This window comes from Dendrobates tinctorius, unplaced genomic scaffold, assembly GCF_039654945.1.
Source record: "Dendrobates tinctorius isolate UK_male_01 unplaced genomic scaffold, ASM3965494v1 ptg000013l, whole genome shotgun sequence".
NCBI classification, from domain to species: Eukaryota; Metazoa; Chordata; class Amphibia; order Anura; family Dendrobatidae; genus Dendrobates; species Dendrobates tinctorius.
The window spans coordinates 14806415-14822647 of NW_027361681.1; positions in this window are offsets into that span (position 1 = coordinate 14806415).

A 16233-nucleotide genomic window follows, 5' to 3' on the forward strand; every position below is an offset into this window, starting at 1 on the left:
CCAGTCTTGTTCCTGAAGCCACCTGGTCCCAGTGCCTCCAAGTGCATGAACATTATGCCCCGATCTGTGTGTGGCCAGTCCCTTATCCAGTATCCTAGACCAGTGTGTCTGAACATAGCCCTAGTCAGTCAGTGAACCAGCAGCTGCAGTACCGAGATCTGCCTAAGAGTGGTACCTGGCGGCTACCTGCAGCCCAGTCTGTCTCCAGCATCAGGAGCTCTTTTGAGCACCAGTGGACCCCACAATGGCAATAATGGGACAGTACATGGGCCGATGATTGTCTGGAGCCCTAGAACACATATGTCAAACTCTGCCTGCAGACTAATTCTGGCCCACAGGCTGAGGATATTTAGCCCCCGATGCCAGGCGAGACACCTTAGTATATTTGACCCACAACATCAGGTGAGTCACTCGCCTGGTATCACACTTTCAAGAGTATTTGCATCTTCGATGCTAATACAGATTAAAGCAATAATGGACGAGGGAGTGTCAGCAGACACTCCCTCTCCCATAATTCTCCCTCTGCATCTGACGTCTCAGTGCAGCGGGCGGAATGACCTCATTACACCGTGCCTGCTGACCTGAGATGTGCAAGAATCTGAAGACACCGTGAAGAGACCGGAATTTCTTGTTTTGTTCTAAGACCTGACACCTAACAGATACAATATGGACCTCATAAATATCATAATTTTGGACGTGAAATCCATTTGTTTGTTCCCAAACATGGAAAAGACAATGGAAATTCACGAAGGTGTGTGAACTTCGCCTCCATTGTCATTAAATTTTGAGGAAACTGATGAGGGTTCTCAGTTTTTTGAACTGAGACTACGTGGAAGGTTTTCTTCAATGTATTCATGTTGTGAGTTCATTTTCCCCTTCACCATTGAGGTCTGATGAACTCCCTCTTCTGGTGAAGGAAGGTAGTGAGGCTGATTACCAAGCACCTGAGCAGGATGATCATGACTGGGTGACGGGAATTGCTGACTGGATATAAGGCAGCCGACGCCCTAATGCCTTACTGGTGATTTCTCTGAGGGATTCTAGGAGACCAGTCTGATTCCTGCTCCTCAAAAGCTAAGTATTCTGCTCTGCCTTTTGCATTTGTGTTTTGTTTTTGTTTTGCATTGTTTTTCTGGATTTCTGCCATTCCCTGCTGGGGTGAGCGGAGTTTCTTTTTGCCTTTTTGCTCTGTCTTCAGAAAATACCTGAGTACTGATATAGTCTTTTTGAAGCCTAGCGTCTTCAGGGCTTTTTTTCCCTATCAGTCTGTTGGCTCATGTTTTGATAGGGTTTTTGTGCGGATTGCAGACAGCAGCTTTTCTATCCTGTCCTATTTAGTTAGCTTGGGCCCCATCATTTGCTCAGCCTATCTTTCTATCTGTGTTAGTGTTTTTTCATCTTGCCTCACGGTCATTATATGTTGGGGGCTGCCTATTGCTTTGGGGTCTGCTCTGGGGCAGTTTAGATTTCCCTTTCTGTCTTTAGGCTATTTAGTTCTACAGCTGTGATCGAGGGGTCTAGGGCACCGTAGGAACAAAACCGTTGGCACAACCCTGGAGGTCAGAGGTGGTGCCCAAGTAGGATCCCAATCCGTGAACTTAATATATATAAACTTGGCACACACCGCAAGATTCTGATGCAGAAAGGTGATTTAATAGATAACAGTACATACATACACAGACGTTTCGGTCTAGGACCTTCATCAATGTACTGTGAAATATAAATAACAAAAGAAAATAATAAAATTGGAAATAAAGTATATACAGTATATACAACAATATATGGGTATTTCACATAAACAGTTGAAAGGAATGCTGAGACATCGGTCACATTATAGCACATGATGAATACTGGCATAAGAAATAGTCAATCATGAAGAGAAAAAAAGGGGCTGGAAAAACACATACCGATATATTGTACTGTGAGGTTCTCAGTGACTGGGCTTTGTGAGATAAGCCTAAAGGAGAATATAGGTACTATAATAGCCAGGAAAGCTTTGTGAGTGATAAGATAACTATGTCATCTTAGTTACATACCAATCCTATGAGGAGGTATATGTGGCCGTCCCACTACTGAAAACAGAAAACATCGCTGAGATGAAGAAGTGATGTGCAGTCACTGATCTATCTGTGTAAAGCATCTAGGTCTTACCGTGGTTATATGTGGAGTATGGACGCGGTATCCGCCGCGAATCCAAGGCGCTATGGTGTGAGAGAGTGACAGGGTTATATAGCCCTGTAAATCTTAAACCCTGGATGGGAGCGCGCCACCGGAAGTCGGTGGGCGTGTACTGAACACGTCATCAAGCGCTGTGAGAAACAGGGAGGAGGCGTGTCGGCAACGAACCCGGGGAGTATACCAGACACGTCATCATGTGCTCATGCGCTGTGATAGACAGGGAGGAGGTGTGTCGATAATGAGCCCGGGGAATGTGCCCCAGTCAATCAGGCTGGCTAACAGGGCAGTGCGGTGAAAAGGGGTATATTACCCTGGGGGCTACTGCGGCGCCGGTGTCACAGGTGCCAATGGTGAGGATAGTGGCTATTCAGTGCTTTTTGAAGTGATGATTCAAAAAATCACAGTTGTGGGTTCTGTAAATGAGACAAAGTACAATTAGTATCGATGGCATACAATATTACAGCAGTATACAAAAAGAAATATTATAGCGGTATACAAAAAAGATAAAAGAAAAAGGATAAAAGAAACGAGGTCATTATTTATGATATTGTTACACTAGTGACAATGTTCAGGTACCGGAAGATGTGAGAAATTATGATTGTAAGAAGGCCTGTGTATCATAGTCTTTATTTAACCCCTTAGGTGTCAGGGTATTGAGCTCATGGATCCAATAGGCCTCTCTCCTTTTTAATATATTGATACGGTTGCTTCCTCTGCGTGATGGATGGATTTGCTCGATAGCTTGAAATTTCAATTGAGCAATGGTATGACCAGCGGTAATGAAGTGATATGGGATGGGGAGAAGCATATTCTTGCACCTGATCGTAGATTTATGCTTGGATATACGATCCCTAATATGTTGTGTGGTTTCCCCCACATAGAGTAGGCCACATGGACATTTAATGATGTATACTACAAACGAGCTGTCGCAGGTGTAGTATTCACGAATATTAAATTTTTTGCCGGTGTAAGGATGGTAAAAGGAGTTACCTTTCTGTACATTGTTGCACTGTGTGCATTGCAGGCAAGGGAAAGTGCCGAATTTAGGATTTGATAAGAAACGTTGCTGTTTTAAAGGGGCAGGGGAGCCAATATCTGCTTTAATTAGAGTGTCACGAACATTCCGTAGTCTCCTAAAGCAAGGTAGAAAGGGTTCTCTAAATGCCTCAACATGTGGGTGAGCCGTGGAGAGGAGATGCCAATGACGTCTGATACTGGAATGGATACGATAGGCAAAGGGGTGGTAGTCGTGGACGAAAGAAATGCGGTGCGGTTGGTGACCTTAGATTTCATAGGGGGGGAAGTATCTACATTGTTTAATACATATGTCGGATATCCCCTCTCAAGGAATTTAGTGCGCATTTCGTCCATGCGTGTTTCTAGGATCTCAGTGTTCGACACTATCCTCTGAACCCTTTTGAACTGTGACTTAAGTATCGCATTTTTCATTTTGGTGGGATGAAAGCTATCGTAATGTAGCAAGCTGTTGCGGTCAGTGGGTTTCCTGTACAGGTCAGTGGAAAGGTGTCCCGAATCATCCTTCATGACTAGTGTGTCCAAGAAGTTGATCTGTTGAAGGTGATAAGTCATGGTGAAACTCAGTCCCGGCCAGGCTGTTTTTAGCATAGAAAAGAAGGATTGTAGTGTATCTAGTGATCCCCCCCAAATACAGAAGATATCGTCGATGTATCTCTTCCACACTAGCTCGTGAGTGCGGAAGAGACAATCACGATAGATGATAGAATCCTCAAAGTGGGCTACGTAACAATTTGCATAGGGGGGTGCGGTGTTCGAGCCCATCGCAGTCCCCCTGGTCTGCAAATAGTACGTATCTTCAAAAAGAAAAAAATTCCTGGTTAATATGATGGACAGTAATTCACAACACAAGTTGGTTTGTTCTGGGTGGAAATTAGACAGTTCAAGAAGCCTTCGCACTGACTGGATACCCTGCATGTGGGGAATGGATGTATATAAATCTTTTACATCAAATGTAACAAGGATGGCATCTCTAGGGACATGGTTCAAGGTACAGATCACGTCTAGAAAGGCCCCTGTGTCAAGTAGGAAGGAAGATGTCTGTTTGATAAGAGGTGTAAGGATTTTCTCAAGGTATTTGGAAATAGGAGAAAAAATAGACTCTGTAGAGGCCACGATGGGTCTTCCTGGTGGATTGTCTAGGTTTTTATGCACTTTAGGAAGTATGTAGAAGACTGGTGTGATGGGGAATCTTTTAGTTAAGAAATCACATGTTTTATTGTCTAGGACTCCGCTCAATTTGTATTTCGATAAAGTAGTTTGGATCATTAGTTTTACTTCGTTGGTGGGATCCCTCTCAAGTGGTAAGTAGACCGAGGTATCACTCAATTGGCAATAAACTTCGCCCAAATACATTGTTTTGTCAAGAACAACTATGCCCCCCCCCTTGTCTGCTGATTTAATGATTATGTCTTTATCGTCCTGTAGGGTTTTAAGGGCTTGTTGATCGAGTGCGGTAAGATTAGATGGGAAATGCATTCGCCCTTTGTGGATGTCGTCTCGCAGATTTTGGAAAGTGTTGTCAATGAAAGAAATGAATGTTTCCAAGGCATGTGAGCCCGTGGGTGGTCTAAAATTGCTTTTGTTCCTAAGTCCTAAGCTATCCGAGGATAGCAGGAGAGGATGTGGAAGTATAGTGCTATTGTTGGTAACAGTAACATTGGAAAAATGTAGTTTTAATCTTAGCGATCTATAGAACCTCTGCAGGTCCATGTCAAGATTAAAGGTATTGTACCTATAACTTGGGCAGAAGGATAGGCCCTTTTGTAATACGCGATATTCTGCAATGCCTAGGCTTTTGGAAGAGATGTTGATTACCAACGGGTCATTACCTGCGAGCGGGTGATGCGACCGGAGTCCATATTTCTGTGTGGGTCTCTTCCCCCTGCGGGTCCTCTTCTTTTCGTGGATCTGCATCTCTGTCCTAAAAAACGACTGGATGAAGTCTGTCTGTCGTGATCCGATCCTGAAGATGAAATGTCCGTAGTGGATCTGTAATTGGAATAGGGATTGAAATTGCCGGAGTTGTAAGACTCTCGCCATTTGTAAACTCTATTTTGTTCGTAATCTTCTGTATCACGGGCAAACTTATTTCTTTTCCTTGTCTCAATGTCTCGTCGATGCTGTTCAATGACTCCGTTGATCTTGGTCTTCAGATTGTTGAAATCTTCAGTACTGATGGAAGATGAGAGCTGGGTTTCTATGTTAGTGATTTCCTCTTTACACTTGGCGATTCCAAGATGCAGATGCTCTAACGTGAGAGTTATAAGGTCAAAAGAACATTTATTAATAATTTGTTCAAAATGGGAACAAAAAACACTTGAATCGCTGAAGAGGGTGGGACGTAGGGGAACACGTAGTCCCCTTGGTATCCTCTGAACTTTAAGGTATTCAGTAAGAGTAACACAGTGTAACTCCAGATTAGTGCACCGCCTGAGTGTCCTCTCCAAGTCACGACCCTTGGTCTCCTTGGGAGGAATTCTAAGGAAAGGGGTATCGACACACCTCCTCCCTGCCTATCACAGCGCATGAGCACATGATGACGTGTCTGGTATACTCCCCGGGTTCGTTGCCGACACGCCTCCTCCCTGTTTCTCACAGCGCTTGATGACGTGTTCAGTACACGCCCACCGACTTCCGGTGGCGCGCTCCCATTCAGGGTTTAAGATTTACAGGGCTATATAACCCTGTCACTCTCTCACAACATAGCGCCTTGGATTCGCGGCGGATACCGCGTCCATACTTCACATATAACCACGGTAAGACCTAGATGCTTTACACAGATAGATTCGTGACTGCACGTCACTTTTCTTCATCTCAGCGATGTTTTCTGTTTTCAGTAGTGGGACGGCCACATGTACCTCCTCATAGGATTGGTATGTAACTAAGATGACATAGTTATCTTATCACTCACAAAGCTTTCCTGGCTATTATAGTACCTATATTCTCCTTTAGGTTTATCTCACAAAGCCCAGTCACTGAGAACCTCACAGTACAATATATCGGTATGTGTTTTTCCAGCCCCTTTTTTTCTCTTCATGATTGACTATTTCTTATGCCAGTATTCATCATGTGCTATAATGTGACCGATGTCTCAGCATTCCTTTCAACTGTTTACGTGAAATACCCATATATTGTTGTATATACTGTATATACTTTATTTCCAATTTTATTATTTTCTTTTGTTATTTATATTTCACAGTACATTGATGAAGGTCCTAGACCGAAACATCTGTGTATGTATGTACTGTTATCTATTAAATCACCTTTCTGCATCAGAATCTTGCGGTGTGTGCCAAGTTTATATATATTAAGTTCACGGATTGGGATCCTACTTGGGCACCACCTCTGACCTCCAGGGTTGTGCCAATGGTTTTGTTCCTATATCATTATTCTTTACGCTGTGCACACCCTTTTTGGGCAATGACATCTCTTACCTTCTCGTATAATGCAGAAGAGACATCGAACATTATAGCACAATCCACTCTTCCTAGCGATTTCCTTAGAATTCCTCCCAAGGAGACCAAGGGTCGTGACTTGGAGAGGACACTCAGGCGGTGCACTAATCTGGAGTTACACTGTGTTACTCTTACTGAATACCTTAAAGTTCAGAGGATACCAAGGGGACTACGTGTTCCCCTACGTCCCACCCTCTTCAGCGATTCAAGTGTTTTTTGTTCCCGTTTTGAACAAATTATTAATAAATGTTCTTTTGACCTTATAACTCTCACGTTAGAGCATCTGCATCTTGGAATCGCCAAGTGTAAAGAGGAAATCACTAACATAGAAACCCAGCTCTCATTTTCCATCAGTACTGAAGATTTCAACAATCTGAAGACCAAGATCAACGGAGTCATTGAACAGCATCGACGAGACATTGAGACAAGGAAAAGAAATAAGTTTGCCCGTGATACAGAAGATTACGAACAAAATAGAGTTTACAAATGGCGAGAGTCTTACAACTCCGGCAATTTCAATCTCTATTCCAATTACAGATCCACTATGGACATTTCATCTTCAGGATCGGATCACGACAGACAGACTTCATCCAGTCGTTTTTTAGGACAGAGACGCAGATCCACGAAAAGAAAAGGACCCGCAGGGGGAAGAGACCCACACAGAAATATGGACTCCGGTCGTATCACCCGCTCGCAGGTAATGACCCGTTGGTAATCAACATCTCTTCCAAAAGCCTAGGCATTGCAGAATATCGCGTATTACAAAAGGGCCTATCCTTCTGCCCAAGTTATAAGTACAATACCTTTAATCTTGACATGGACCTACAGAGGTTCTATAGATCGCTAAGATTAAAACTACATTTTTCCAATGTTACTGTTACCAACAATAGCACTATACTTCCACATCCTCTCCTGCTATCCTCGGATAGCTTAGGACTTAGGAACAAAAGCAATTTTAGACCACCCACGGGCTCACATGCCTTGGAAACATTCATTTCTTTCATTGACAACACTTTCCAAAATCTGCGAGACGACATCCACAAAGGGCGAATGCATTTCCCATCTAATCTTACCGCACTTGATCAACAAGCCCTTAAAACCCTACAGGACGATAAAGACATAATCATTAAATCAGCAGACAAGGGGGGGGCCATAGTTGTTCTTGACAAAACAATGTATTTGGGCGAAGTTTATCGCCAATTGAGTGATACCTCGGTCTATTTACCACTTGAGAGGGATCCCACCAACGAAGTAAAACTAATGATCCAAACTACTTTATCGAAATACAAACTGAGCGGAGTCCTAGACAATAAAACATGTGATTTCTTAACTAAAAGATTCCCCATCACACCAGTCTTCTACATACTTCCTAAAGTGCACAAAAACCTAGACAATCCACCAGGAAGACCCATCGTGGCCTCTACAGAGTCTATTTTTTCTCCTATTTTCAAATACCTTGAGAAAATCCTTACACCTCTTATCAAACAGACATCTTCCTTCCTACTTGACACAGGGGCCTTTCTAGACGTGATCCGTACCTTGGACCACGTCCCTAGAGATGCCATCCTTGTTACATTTGATGTAAAAGATTTATATACATCCATTCCCCACATGCAGGGTATCCAGTCAGTGCGAAGGCTTCTTGAACTGTCTAATTTCCACCCAGAACAAACCAACTTGTGTTGTGAATTACTGTCCATCATATTAACCAGGAATTTTTTTTCTTTTTGAAGATACGTACTATTTGCAGACCAGGGGGACTGCGATGGGCTTGAACACCGCACCCCCCTATGCAAATTGTTACGTAGCCCACTTTGAGGATTCTATCATCTATCGTGATTGTCTCTTCCGCACTCACGCGCTAGTGTGGAAGAGATACATCGACGATATCTTCTGTATTTGGGGGGGATCACTAGATACACTACAATCCTTCTTTTCTATGCTACAAACAGCCTGGCCGGGACTGAGTTTCACCATGACTTATCACCTTCAACAGATCAACTTCTTGGACACACTAGTCATGAAGGATGATTTGGGACACCTTTCCACTGACCTGTACAGGAAACCCACTGACGGCAACAGCTTGCTACATTACGATAGCTTTCATCCCACCAAAATGAAAAATGCGATACCTAAGTCACAGTTCAAAAGGGTTCAGAGGATAGTGTCGAACACTGAGATCCTAGAAACACGCATGGACGAAATGCGCACTAAATTCCTTGAGAGGGGATATCCGACATATGTATTAAACAATGTAGATACTTCCCCCCCTATGAAATCTAAGGTCACCAACCGCATTTCTTTCGTCCACGACTACCACCCCTTTGCCTATCGTATCCATTCCAGTATCAGACGTCATTGGCATCTCCTCTCCACGGCTCACCCACATGTTGAGGCATTTAGAGAACCCTTTCTACCTTGCTTTAGGAGACCACGGAATGTTCGTGACACTCTAATTAAAGCAGATATTGGCTCCCCTGCCCCTTTAAAACAACAACGTTTCTTATCAAATCCTAAATTCGGCACTTTCCCTTGCCTGCAATGCACACAGTGCAACAATGTACAGAAAGGTAACTCCTTTTACCATCCTTACACAGGCAAAAAATTTAATATTCGTGAATACTACACCTGCGACAGCTCGTTTGTAGTATACATCATTAAATGTCCATGTGGCCTACTCTATGTGGGGGAAACCACACAACATATTAGGGATCGTATATCCAAGCATAAATCTATGATCAGGTGCAAGAATATGCTTCTCCCCATCCCATATCACTTCATTACCGCTGGTCATACCATTGCTCAATTGAAATTTCAAGTTATCGAGCAAATCCATCCATCACGCAGAGGAAGCAACCGTATCACTATATTTTTAAAAGGAGAGAGGCCTATTGGATCCATGAGCTCAATACCCTGACACCTAAGGGGTTAAATAAAGACTATGATACACAGGCCTTCTTACAATCATAATTTCTCACATCTTCCGGTACCTGAACATTGTCACTAGTGTAACAATATCATAAATAATAACCTCGTTTCTTTTATCCTTTTTCTTTTATCTTTTTTGTATACCGCTATAATATTCCTTTTTGTATACTGCTGTAATATTGTATGCCATCGATACTAATTGTACTTTGTCTCATTTACAGAACCCACAACTGTGATTTTTTGAATCATCACTTCAAAAAGCACTGAATAGCCACTATCCTCACCATTGGCACCTGTGACACCGGCGCCGCAGTAGCCCCCAGGGTAATATACCCCTTTTCACCGCACTGCCCTGTTAGCCAGCCTGATAGACTGGGGCACATTCCCCGGGCTCATTATCGACACACCTCCTCCCTGTCTATCACAGCGCATGAGCACATGATGACGTGTCTGGTATACTCCCCGGGTTCGTTGCCGACACGCCTCCTCCCTGTTTCTCACAGCGCTTGATGACGTGTTCAGTACACGCCCACCGACTTCCGGTGGCGCGCTCCCATCCAGGGTTTAAGATTTACAGGGCTATATAACCCTGTCACTCTCTCACACCATACGCCTTGGATTCGCGGTGGATACCGCGTCCATACTCCACATATAACCACGGTAAGACCTAGATGCTTTACACAGATAGATCAGTGACTGCACGTCACTTTTCTTCATCTCAGCGATGTTTTCTGTTTTCAGTAGTGGGACGGCCACATATACCTCCTCATAGGATTGGTATGTAACTAAGATGACATAGTTATCTTATCACTCACAAAGCTTTCCTGGCTATTATAGTACCTATATTCTCCTTTAGGTTTATCTCACAAAGCCCAGTCACTGAGAACCTCACAGTACAATATATCGGTATGTGTTTTTCCAGCCCCTTTTTTTTCTCTTCATGATTGACTATTTCTTATGCCAGTATTCATCATGTGCTATAATGTGACCGATGTCTCAGCATTCCTTTCAACTGTTTACGTGAAATACCCATATATTGTTGTATATACTGTATATACTTTATTTCCAATTTTATTATTTTCTTTTGTTATTTATATTTCACAGTACATTGATGAAGGTCCTAGACCGAAACGTCTGTGTATGTATGTACTGCTATCTATTAAATCACCTTTCTGCATCAGAATCTTGCGGTGTGTGCCAAGTTTATATATATTAGGGCACCGTAGGAACCCCCCACGGCTACTGCTAGTTGTTGTTGATAGGTTCAGGGGTCTGCAATCCGATAGCTGCCAACTTCTCTGGTTTTCTTGACTTAGCTAGTATTTCTGTTTTTGCCTCCTACGGTGACTCATTCATAACAGAATCACCAGCCATACCGCAGATCCTAGGGTACTCAATAGCAGGAAAGAATTGTAAAAAAAAAAAAAAAAAAAGGTGTGTATATTTTTTCCTCTATATCTCTGAGGCCGTAGGGGGATTTTTTTTTCTCTCAATGGAGATAAAGCAATTGTCTAATCGTGTGGAGCAGCTCGCTGCGGAAGTGCGGGGAATTTCCGCCTACCTTGCTCATTCACATGCTGCTGAACCAAAGATCCCTACTCCTGATGTGTTTTTTGGGGATCGGTCTAAATTTTTGAATTTCAAAAATAATTGTAAATTATTTTTTGAATTTTTAACAGCCAATGGCGCTGTGCAGGGGTATAGCAGCTGCAAATTAACAGACTACGCCACCTATCCGTCTGAATGTTAAAACCATTAAAAATACAACAGGAATTTGCGCTAATAATACCCGCATAAAAAAACTCTCTCTGTAGGGAAAGCAAAGATAGATGCCAAAGAATATTAATATGCTTCTGTGCAAAACGATAATAATGACCCCCTTACTCACGTGGGGGGTGTGCTATAAATATATGTCTCACTATAAAAAGTGAGTAACAGTTTGTAAAATACAACCAGTCTCACTGCCCAATAAACATGAATGAGTCTGTCACTAGGAAGAAAAAATCATACTGACCGTCCAGATTACTGTTCATGTCATGGGCAATGGTAACAGTCTTGAGTTCAGAACATAGCAACTCCTCTCCTGATGGACTTTGATGAATTCCAGTAGTGGTGTAATGCTCAGTCCAAAAAAAGTTAGCAGGCTAGTAGTGGGTAGACTCCAAAAGAAGGGGGTCACCTCTGCTATAATCGCGGGCGATGCTCCGGCCGGTAGCAATCGCCCAATTCCCCCGATAATGCACTGCCCGTTAACAGTGGGACATGCAGCGGGAGACGCGGTGAATGCCGGCAAGGTACAGGACCTTGCGTGACGTCACAGTCACGTGTTGAGTCACGTGACCGGCTTAGAATGACTGACAGGATCAACAACCAATCCTACGCGTTTCGGAGGCTTACTGCTTCCTTCCTCAGGGATGATTCCTGTCATGGAGGTGACACCTATATACCCAGCCTGTGTGATGTATTAGTCCTATTTGTTGAAGGCAAATAGTTCAATCTCGCTATTCAAGCCATTTGGTCTGAGAGTATTCATTTTAAATATCCACTCACTTTCTACTTTTGACATTTGCTCAATGAAGTTACCTTTTCTCCAGCATTTCTTAACTATTTTAATACCGGTTACCGTAATTCCCTTAATAGAACCTCCATGATGTGTAACAAAGTGATTAGAAAGAGGATGACCGGTAAATTTATTAGTAATATTGCGAAGATGTTCAGCAATTCGTACCCGCATTGGACGAATAGTTCTTCCAATGTATAGTTTACCACATGGACAGATTATCCCATAATGGACGGTCAGTATGATTTTTTCTTCCTAGTGACAGACTCATTCATGTTTATTGGGCAGTGAGACTGGTTGTATTTTACAAACTGTTACTCACTTTTTATAGTGAGACATATATTTATAGCACACCCCCCACGTGAGTAAGGGGGTCATTATTATCGTTTTGCACAGAAGAATATTAATATTCTTTGGCATCTATCTTTGCTTTCCCTACAGAGAGAGTTTTTTTATGCGGGTATTATTAGCGCAAATTCCTGTTGTATTTTTAATGGTTTTAACATTCAGACGGATAGGTGGCGTAGTCTGTTAATTTGCAGCTGCTATACCCCTGCACAGCGCCATTGGCTGTTAAAAATTTAAAAATTTATTTTTTTCATTTATGATAATTTGCCACTACTTCAGCCAGGCTGCAGTGTTTTTATCTATCTATTGTATACATCCATTTGTTTAGTTTTTTTTTTTTTTTGTTTTTTTTTTTCTTTTTCCCCCCTTCTGAGGATCTAGAAATGACTAACTTATGGTCAGACAGGAAGGAAAGGATCTATAATATACAAAAATTTTTTCATTTACCACAACAAGGTTCACCCATTGTTTCTACAAAAGAAGATCTTAATTTGGTTATTAAAAAACTAAAATCTTTGGAACAATATCTAATAAAAGAAATGAGGGATCTGTGGGAAATAGCCACTTTGGAGAGCTATTTATCATTTAATTGCATACCCAAAGGTTTAGTGGTCTATAAGCCCTTAACAGGTGACATAGGTGATCCAGACACTAAATTGGAGTGGGATGCTATGTTTGAGGATTTTTCTAAACGTACTGTGTCATTCATAATAGAGAAGAGAAGAACTGGCTTGATGGCGATCCGCCAAGAAATCTCAAAACTTTTTGAAGATTTAAAACCCTATGAGCTACATCCAGAAATTATTCATTTATCTAATAATATTAGTAAAAGGATAAAATCCAAGGAAAAAGAAATTATAGAAAGGAAACGTAGAAAATTTGGGAGGGATTTTTTGACTGCTGGTAATAATTTACATAAAGACAGTCATAACCCCCCATTCAAATCCCCCAGTTTATTGGTAACCCTTGATGAAACACAGGGGGTTGAGAACTCTTTTCTCTCTTCTAGTGATAGGTTCTCTATACATCTAACTTCTAATTTTGAGCAACCGACGAATAGTGCGACTGTTGAGAACAATAATTGTATGGATTCCAATATAGAAAATATGAATAATGTAGAAGACCCTTTGACTAATTCTACACCGTTGCCTTCAGTCAGCACACATAATAGGTTTTCAACTTTAGAGAACATGGGGATGACTGCTTCAAGTCCTGGTCATGAGCAGATTCATCAACCACCTATAATGAAAAAGACAAATAGTAACAGTGCTACGTGTATTAAAGACCCTAAGAGAGCACAGCTGAAAACGAAGCAAAGCCATCTTCCGTTTTTTCAGTTGGCCCAAAAAAAACGCGCAAAAGAGGCTGTAGGGGCGGGAAATCTACCAAAAAAAAGAATAAATCACCATCATCGCAAGTAACCCTTCCTGCTCCTCATCAACAACAAAAAAATTTTAATCTTAGTGATCATACACTTGGGGACAATGAGATTTGTCTATTAAATAAAGGCCTTAAATATGCTCCTAGTGTAGGATTTAATAAATTTCAGGCATTTGTTGGTATCAAAATGTTTATGAGAAAATTGGCTATAAAAAAATATTACATTAAGAAAAGATTATCCGGTACTGATTCGGTAGATCAACCAACTACAGCGAATGTATATATACACACTGGATTAAGAAAAAAATCCAACTTTAATCCTATTCAGGAGTATTCGGAGGCATTTGATGCCTTTCAGAATAATGTTATACAAGACATTAGGAAGGTTTCAGACAAAAGGTGCAACAAATTTAAGCATAATCTCTCAAAGGAAGAAGAGAAGGCTATTAGTCAAATACAAAATAACAAAAATATCACTATTAGGCCTGCCGACAAGGGGGGCGGTATCGTGATTTTGAACACGACAGATTATCAAAATGAAGCCTTGCGGATTTTAGGGGACACACGGACATATCAACTAATGGAAAACGACCCTTCAGATCCCTACATTAAAGAAATGGGTGAGCTTATAAGAAATGGCTTTGAAAAAGGCTTTCTAAATAAGCAGGAGAGGGATTTTATCAATACCCCATTTCCAAGGGTTCCATATTTCTATTACCTACCAAAGGTGCATAAGAACCCAACTAATCCACCAGGAAGACCTATTATATCTGCTATAGGGGGTCTTACATCCAACTTATCGAAATATGTGGATTGTCATTTACAAAAATTGATTCCTACTCTCCCTATGTACCTAAAAGATAGTACCCACATTTTGAAACTTTTAAAAAATGTGGTATGGCAGGACCACTATATTATGGGGACCCTGGATATAACTTCATTATACACGGTGATACAAAATAAAAAAGGGTGTGAATCAGCCGAGTTCTTCTTGTCCAAGGATAGTGCGATACCTAAGGAACAGAGAGAATTTATTTTGGATTGTATTGAATTTATTCTAACGCACAATTATTTTAAATTTGGGGTGAACTACTACTCCCAGAAATGGGGCACAGCTATGGGCACAAGATTCGCCCCGAGCTATGCCAATCTCTATGTGGGAAAATGGGAACTTGAGACCATTTATATGGATGGGGAATTACGGCCAAATTTGGTACTATGGCGTCGCTTTATTGACGACATTTTTTTCATTTGGTCAGGGGGCGATGTTTTATTAAACGAATTTTTAAGTGATCTAAATAAAAATTGTTATTTTTTAAACTTTACTGCAAATATTAGTCACAAAGAGCTAAATTTTTTAGATTTGAGGATTTTTATTGAGGAGAATACCATTCAGACTCAAGTATATCACAAACCTACGGATTCAAAAAATTTTATTTCTCTAGATAGCTGCCACCTCCCGAAATGGCTTCTAAATGTCCCTAAGAGTCAGCTCATTAGAGCGCATAGAAATTGCTCTAAACAACAGGATTTTGAAAAAGAAGCAGAATCCATGAACATTAAGTTTAAATATAAGGGATATGATGTAAAAACATTGGAAAAAACTACAGAAATAGTTAGAAAAATACCAAGAGATCAACTACTGGACCCTATAAAAGAACGTATTCCTAATGATGCTTTTGTCAAGAATGAAATTCCGATTATTTTACAATATAATTCCAATGTCAGGATCATTAGGAATATTGTTAGTAGACATTGGAATATCTTACAAAATGACAAAATTATTGGGGAATTACTGCCCACGTATCCTAGATTTGTTTTTCGGAAGGCAAATAATCTTGGGAACTTGATAGCACCTTCAATCCCAAGAGTTTCAAATAGAAAAATTAATGGTGAACGAGTCTTTATTAGTGGTTTTTTCCCATGTAAGAAATGTGGACCATGTAAAAAATTAAACACTAAGAAACAAAAAATGATTATTAATAAAGGTATTGAGAACAATATAATTGATTTTATTGATTGTAATACAAAAGGGGTTATTTATGGGATAATCTGTCCATGTGGTAAACTATACATTGGAAGAACTATTCGTCCAATGCGGGTACGAATTGCTGAACATCTTCGCAATATTACTAATAAATTTACCGGTCATCCTCTTTCTAATCACTTTGTTACACATCATGGAGGTTCTATTAAGGGAATTACGGTAACCGGTATTAAAATAGTTAAGAAATGCTGGAGAAAAGGTAACTTCATTGAGCAAATGTCAAAAGTAGAAAGTGAGTGGATATTTAAAATGAATACTCTCAGACCAAATGGCTTGAATAGCGAGATTGAACTATTTGC